A 9,264-nucleotide genomic window follows, 5' to 3' on the forward strand; every position below is an offset into this window, starting at 1 on the left:
ACCCTGCTATAAACCCCAACATATCAGAGATTTACCATTACACCCTGCTATAAACCCCAACATATCAGAGATTTACCATTACACCCTGCTATAAACCCCAACATATCAGAGATTTACCATTACACCCTGCTATAAACCCCAACATATCACCATTACATTTAAACCCCAACATATCAGAGATTTACCATTACCCTGCTATAAACCCCAACATATCAGAGATTTACCATTACACCCTGCTATAAACCCCAACATATCAGAGATTTACCATTACACCCTGCTATAAACCCCAACATATCAGAGATTTACCATTACACCTGCTATAAACCCCAACATATCATATTTACCATTACACCCTGCTATAAACCCCAACATATCAGAGATTTACCATTACACCCTGCTATAAACCCCAACATATCAGAGATTTACCATTACACCCTGCTATAAACCCCAACATATCAGAGATTTACCATTACACCCTGCTATAAACCCCAACATATCAGAGATTTACCATTACACCCTGCTATAAACCCCAACATATCAGAGATTTACCATTACACCCTGCTATAACCCCAACATATCAGAGATTTACCATTACACCCTGCTATAAACCCCAACATATCAGAGATTTACCATTACACCCTGCTATAAACCCCAACATATCAGAGATTTACCATTACACCCTGCTATAAACCCCAACATATCAGAGATTTACCATTACACCCTGCTATAAACCCCAACATATCAGAGATTTACCATTACACCCTGCTATAAACCCCAACATATCAGAGATTTACCATTACACCCTGCTATAAACCCCAACATATCAGAGATTTACCATTACACCCTGCTATAAACCCCAACATATCAGAGATTTACCATTACACCCTGCTATAAACCCCAACATATCAGAGATTTACCATTACACCCTGCTATAAACCCCAACATATCAGAGATTTACCATTACACCCTGCTATAAACCCCAACATATCAGAGATTTACCATTACACCCTGCTATAAACCCCAACATATCAGAGATTTACCATTACACCCTGCTATAAACCCCAACATATCAGAGATTTACCATTACACCCTGCTATAAACCCCAACATATCAGAGATTTACCATTACACCCTGCTATAAACCCCAACATATCAGAGATTTACCATTACACCCTGCTATAAACCCCAACATATCAGAGATTTACCATTACACCCTGCTATAAACCCCAACATATCAGAGATTTACCATTACACCCTGCTATAAACCCCAACATATCAGAGATTTACCATTACACCCTGCTATAAACCCAACATATCAGAGATTTACCATTACACCCTGCTATAAACCCCAACATATCAGAGATTTACCATTACACCCTGCTATAAACCCCAACATATCAGAGATTTACCATTACACCCTGCTATAAACCCCAACATATCAGAGATTTACCATTACACCCTGCTATAAACCCCAACATATCAGAGATTTACCATTACACCCTGCTATAAACCCCAACATATCAGAGATTTACCATTACACCCTGCTATAAACCCCAACATATCAGAGATTTACCATTACACCCTGCTATAAACCCCAACATATCAGAGATTTACCATTACACCCTGCTATAAACCCCAACATATCAGAGATTTACCATTACACCCTGCTATAAACCCCAACATATCAGAGATTTACCATTACACCCTGCTATAAACCCCAACATATCAGAGATTTACCATTACACCCTGCTATAAACCCCAACATATCAGAGATTTACCATTACACCCTGCTATAAACCCCAACATATCAGAGATTTACCATTACACCCTGCTATAAACCCCAACATATCAGAGATTTACCATTACACCCTGCTATAAACCCCAACATATCAGAGATTTACCATTACACCCTGCTATAAACCCCAACATATCAGAGATTTACCATTACACCCTGCTATAAACCCCAACATATCAGAGATTTACCATTACACCCTGCTATAAACCCCAACATATCAGAGATTTACCATTACACCCTGCTATAAACCCCAACATATCAGAGATTTACCATTACACCCTGCTATAAACCCCAACATATCAGAGATTTACCATTACACCCTGCTATAAACCCCAACATATCAGAGATTTACCATTACACCCTGCTATAAACCCCAACATATCAGAGATTTACCATTACACCCTGCTATAAACCCCAACATATCAGAGATTTACCATTACACCCTGCTATAAACCCCAACATATCAGAGATTTACCATTACACCCTGCTATAAACCCCAACATATCAGAGATTTACCATTACACCCTGCTATAAACCCCAACATATCAGAGATTTACCATTACACCCTGCTATAAACCCCAACATATCAGAGATTTACCATTACACCCTGCTATAAACCCCAACATATCAGAGATTTACCATTACACCCTGCTATAAACCCCAACATATCAGAGATTTACCATTACACCCTGCTATAAACCCCAACATATCAGAGATTTACCATTACACCCTGCTATAAACCCCAACATATCAGAGATTTACCATTACACCCTGCTATAAACCCCAACATATCAGAGATTTACCATTACACCCTGCTATAAACCCCAACATATCAGAGATTTACCATTACACCCTGCTATAAACCCCAACATATCAGAGATTTACCATTACACCCTGCTATAAACCCCAACATATCAGAGATTTACCATTACACCCTGCTATAAACCCCAACATATCAGAGATTTACCATTACACCCTGCTATAAACCCCAACATATCAGAGATTTACCATTACACCCTGCTATAAACCCAACATATCAGAGATTTACCATTACACCCTGCTATAAACCCCAACATATCAGAGATTTACCATTACACCCCTATAACCCTGCTATAAACCCCAACATATCAGAGATTTACCATTACACCCTGCTATAAACCCCAACATATCAGAGATTTACCATTACACCCTGCTATAAACCCCAACAACATATCACAGATTTACCATTACACCCTGCTATAAACCCCAACATATCAGAGATTTACCATTACACCCTGCTATAAACCCCAACATATCAGAGATTTACCATTACACCCTGCTATAAACCCCAACATATCAGAGATTTACCATTACACCCTGCTATAAAACAACATATCAGAGATTTACCATTACACCCTGCTATAAACCCAACATATCAGAGATTTACCATTACACCCTGTTATAAACCCCAACATATCAGACATCTACCATTTAACAACATATCAGCGTGCTATAAACCCTGTATCAGAGATTTACCATTCTCACCACTGCTATAAACCCCACTAGAGACATCTAACTAACAACATATCAGCGTGTGGAATGAGGACATTCTGTCTCCTTTCTCTCACTGTAATTCATAAACCCCACTAGAGACATCTAATTTAACAACATATCAGCGTGTGGAATGAGGACATCCTGTCTCCTTTCTCTCACTGTAATTCATAAACCCCACGAGAGACATCTAATTTAACAACATATCAGCGTGTGGAATGAGGACATCCTGTCTCCTTTCTCTCACTGTAATTCATAAACCCCACGAGAGACATCTAATTTAACAACATATCAGCGTGTGGAATGAGGACATCCTGTCTCCTTTTCTCTCACTGTAATTTCACAACGTGTTTGATTCATCAGATGACTATATAGTTCTGTTGAATTGGTGAACTTTATTTAGACGGGCATGCTTGATTAACATAAACTGTGGTATTAAAAATTCCTTTTTGTATTTTAATAATGCCCACTCACTGGGCACAGATGTCATTTCAGTGTCTAGTTTTGATTTCAATTTGGTTGAGTTGTCAGCTAATGTGAATTCACATGAAAACAGAGCAGACCAGAGGCAGACAGACAGGCAGACAACACAGACAGACAGACAGACAGACAGACAGACAGACAGACAGACAGACAGACAGACAGACAGACAGACAGACAGACAGACAGACAGACAGGCAGACAGACAGACAGACACAAGACAACACAGACAGACAGACAGACAGACAGACAGACAGACAGACAGACAGACAAGACAGACAGACAGACAGGAGTGGAGAGACTCATTGAGCAGAGAGAGAAGGGTAACAGGGAAGATTTTCCAACTCAGAGAAAAGGAGTGCAAGTCTCTCTCTCTCCCTCTCTCAGATCACAATCAGGGCTTTGAGTCACCAGAGGAGGGCTTGGAATGGGAATGAACTGAATGATTGACAGAGAGATGGTGAGAAAGGAAGAGAGAGAGAGAGAGTAGGGGAGGTAGAGAGAAGAAGAGAGGGATGTCGACTTTGTCTCCAGTTTGTAGACTGGTTATGGACACACACAGACACACACAGCAGGGGGTGTATTTTTAATTTCCTTGTCCTCAGCAGAAACCACCGCCGACACACTACCGATCTTCCCGCTGTCGTCATGACTACATGCTGCTCAGAGAGAGACGGGTGTTGCCTTTGTGTGTTGTGTGTGTGTGTGTGTGTGTGTGTGTGTGTGTGTGTGTGTGTATACCCCGATGCAGTCCTTTCTAAAGATGACCACGTCCCAGTGAATCAACTCAACACTAACACTATGGAGTGTGGCCTAAATAGCACCCGACACTGTATGTCCAAATATAGTGCACTACTTTTGACCAGGACCAATAGGGAAATAAGTGCACTATGTAGGGAATAGGGTGTCATTTGGGACTCTGGTTGTTGAGAGCTGTCAGTCTCTCAACAACCACCAGGATGAATGATAAACCACCATGAGCCAAGTCCTCAACACAGTCTGTCATCAACCACCATGAGCCAAGTCCTCAACACAGTCTGTCATCACCACCATGAGCCAAGTCCTCAACACAGTCTGTCATCACCACCATGAGCCAAGTCCTCAACACAGTCTGTCATCAACCACCATGAGCCAAGTCCTCAACACAGTCTGTCATCACCACCATGAGCCAAGTCCTCAACACAGTCTGTCATCAACCCCATGAGCCAAGTCCTCAACACAGTCTGTCATCACCACCATGAGCCAAGTCCTCAACACAGTCTGTCATCACCACCATGAGCCAAGTCCTCAACACAGTCTGTCATCACCACCATGAGCCAAGTCCTCAACACAGTCTGTCATCACCACCATGAGCCAAGTCCTCAACACAGTCTGTCATCACCACCATGAGCCAAGTCCTCAACACAGTCTGTCATCACCACCATGAGCCAAGTCCTCAACACAGTCTGTCATCACCACCATCATCAGTCTGTCATCACCATGAGCCAAGTCCTCAACACAGTCTGTCATCACCACCATGAGCCAAGTCCTCAACACAGTCTGTCATCACCACCATGAGCCAAGTCCTCAACACAGTCTGTCATCACCACCATGAGCCAAGTCCTCAACACAGTCTGTCATCACCACCATGAGCCAAGTCCTCAACACAGTCTGTCATCACCACCATGAGCCAAGTCCTCAACACAGTCTGTCATCACCACCATGAGCCAAGTCCTCAACACAGTCTGTCATCACCACCATGAGCCAAGTCCTCAACACAGTCTGTCATCACCACCATGAGCCAAGTCCTCAACACAGTCTGTCATGAGCCAAGTCTGTCATCACCACCATGAGCCAAGTCCTCAACACAGTCTGTCATCACCACCATGAGCCAAGTCCTCAACACATCATCACCACCATGAGCCAAGTCCTCAACACAGTCTGTCATCACCACCATGAGCCAAGTCTCATCACACAGTCTGTCATCACCACCATGAGCCAAGTCCTCAACACAGTCTGTCATCACCACCATGAGCCAAGTCCTCAACACAGTCTGTCATCACCACCATGAGCCAAGTCCTCAACACAGTCTGTCATCACCACCATGAGCCAAGTCCTCAACACAGTCTGTCATCACCACCATGAGCCAAGTCCTCAACACAGTCTGTCATCACCACCATGAGCCAAGTCCTCAACACAGTCTGTCATCACCACCATGAGCCAAGTCCTCAACACAGTCTGTCATCACCACCATGAGCCACAGTCCATCACCACCATGAGCCAAGTCCTCAACACAGTCTGTCATCACCACCATGAGCCAAGTCCTCAACACAGTCTGTCATCTGTCACCACCATGAGCCAAGTCCTCAACACAGTCTGTCATCACCACCATGAGCCAAGTCCTCAACACAGTCTGTCATCACCACCATGAGCCAAGTCCTCAACACAGTCTGTCATCACCACCATGAGCCAAGTCCTCAACACAGTCTGTCATCACCACCATGAGCCAAGTCCTCAACACAGTCTGTCATCACCACCATGAGCCAAGTCCTCAACACAGTCTGTCATCACCACCATGAGCCAAGTCCTCAACACAGTCTGTCATCACCACCATGAGCCAAGTCCTCAACACAGTCTGTCATCACCACCATGAGCCAAGTCCTCAACACAGTCTGTCATCACCACCATGAGCCAAGTCCTCAACACAGTCTGTCATCACCACCATGAGCCAAGTCCTCAACACAGTCTGTCATCACCACCATGAGCCAAGTCTGTCATCACCACCACAGTCCTCAACACAGTCTGTCATCACCACCATGAGCCAAGTCCTCAACACAGTCTGTCATCACCACCATGAGCCAAGTCCTCAACACAGTCTGTCATCACCACCATGAGCCAAGTCCTCAACACAGTCTGTCATCACCACCATGAGCCAAGTCCTCACACACAGTCTGTCATCACCACCATGAGCCAAGTCCTCAACACAGTCTGTCATCAACACAGTCTGTCACCATGAGCCAAGTCCTCAACACAGTCTGTCATCACCACCATGAGCCAAGTCCTCAACACAGTCTGTCATCACCACCATGAGCCAAGTCCTCAACACAGTCTGTCATCACCACCATGAGCCAAGTCCTCAACACAGTCTGTCATCACCACCATGAGCCAAGTCCTCAACACAGTCTGTCATCACCACCATGAGCCAAGTCCTCAACACAGTCTGTCATCACCACCATCAAGTCCTCACACATGTCATCACCACCATGAGCCAAGTCCTCAACACAGTCTGTCATCACCACCATGAGCCAAGTCCTCAAGTCCTCACAGTCTGTCATCACCACCATGAGCCAAGTCCTCAACACAGTCTGCCAAGTCACCACCTCAACACAGTCTGTCATCAGTCCTCAACACAGTCTGTCATCACCACCATGAGCCAAGTCCTCAACACAGTCTGTCATCACCACCATGAGCCAAGTCCTCAACACAGTCTGTCATCCACCATGAGCCAAGTCCTCAACACAGTCTGTCATCACCACCATGAGCCAAGTCCTCAACACAGTCTGTCATCACCTGTCACCACCATGAGCCAAGCACACAGTCTGTGAGCCTCAACACAGTCTGTCATCACCACCATGAGCCAAGTCCTCAACACAGTCTGTCATCACCACCATGAGCCAAGTCCTCAACACAGTCTGTCATCACCACCATGAGCCAAGTCCTCAACAAGTCTGTCATCAACATGAGCCAGTCTGTCATCACCACCATGAGCCAAGTCCTCAACACAGTCTGTCATCACCACCATGAGCCAAGTCCTCAACACAGTCTGTCATCACCACCATGAGCCAAGTCCTCAACACAGTCTGTCATCACCACCATGAGCCAAGTCCTCAACACAGTCTGTCATCACCACCATGAGCCAAGTCCTCAACACAGTCTGTCATCACCACCATGAGCCAAGTCCTCAACACAGTCTGTCATCACCACCATGAGCCAAGTCCTCAACACAGTCTGTCATCACCACCATGAGCCAAGTCCTCAACACAGTCTGTCATCACCACCATGAGCCAAGTCCTCAACACAGTCTGTCATCACCACCATGAGCCAAGTCCTCAACACAGTCTGTCATCACCACCATGAGCCAAGTCCTCAACACAGTCTGTCATCACCACCATGAGCCAAGTCCTCAACACAGTCTGTCATCACCACCATGAGCCAAGTCCTCAACACAGTCTGTCATCACCACCATGAGCCAAGTCCTCAACACAGTCTGTCATCACCACCATGAGCCAAGTCCTCAACACAGTCTGTCATCACCACCATGAGCCAAGTCCTCAACACAGTCTGTCATCACCACCATGAGCCAAGTCCTCAACACAGTCATCACCACCTCAACACAGTCTGTCATCACCACCATGAGCCAAGTCCTCAACACAGTCTGTCATCAACCACCATGAGCCAAGTCCTCAACACAGTCTGTCATCACCACCATGAGCCAAGTCCTCAACACAGTCTGTCATCACCACCATGAGCCAAGTCCTCAACACAGTCTGTCATCACCACCATGAGCCAAGTCCTCAACACAGTCTGTCATCACCACCATGAGCCAAGTCCTCAACACAGTCTGTCATCACCACCATGAGCCAAGTCCTCAACATGACAGTCTGTCATCACCACCATGAGAGCCACAGTCTGTCCTCAAGTCCTCACAGTCTGTCATCACCACCATGAGCCAAGTCCTCAACACAGTCTGTCATCACCACCATGAGCCAAGTCCTCAACACAGTCTGTCATCACCACCATGAGAGCCACAGTCTGTCATCCTGAGCCAAGTCCTCACAGTCTGTCATCACCACCATGAGCCAAGTCCTCAACACAGTCTGTCATCACCACCATGAGCCAAGTCCTCAACAAGTCTGTCATCACCACCAGTCTGTCATCACCACCATGAGCCAAGTCCTCACACAGTCTGTCATCACCACCATGAGCCAAGTCCTCAACACAGTCTGTCATCACCACCATGAGCCAAGTCCTCAACACAGTCTGTCATCACCACCATGAGTCCTCAACACAGTCTGTCATCACCACCATGAGCCAAGTCCTCAACACAGTCTGTCATCACCACCATGAGCCAAGTCCTCAACACAGTCTGTCATCACCAGTCTGTCATCACCACCATGAGCCAAGTCTCAACACAGTCTGTCATCACCACCATGAGCAGTCCTCAACACAGTCTGTCATCACCACCATGAGCCAAGTCCTCAACACAGTCTGTCATCACCATGAGCCAAGTCCTCAACACAGTCTGTCATCACCACCATGAGCCAAGAGCCAAGTCCTCAACACAGTCTGTCATCACCACCAGCCAAGTCCTCAACACAGTCTGTCATCACCACCATGAGCCAAGTCCTCAACACAGTCTGTCATCACCACCATGAGCCAAGTCCTCAACACAGTCTGTCATCACCACCATGAGCCAAGTCC

Source organism: Oncorhynchus keta, unplaced genomic scaffold, assembly GCF_023373465.1.
Source record: "Oncorhynchus keta strain PuntledgeMale-10-30-2019 unplaced genomic scaffold, Oket_V2 Un_contig_10926_pilon_pilon, whole genome shotgun sequence".
Classification (NCBI taxonomy): Eukaryota; Metazoa; Chordata; class Actinopteri; order Salmoniformes; family Salmonidae; genus Oncorhynchus; species Oncorhynchus keta.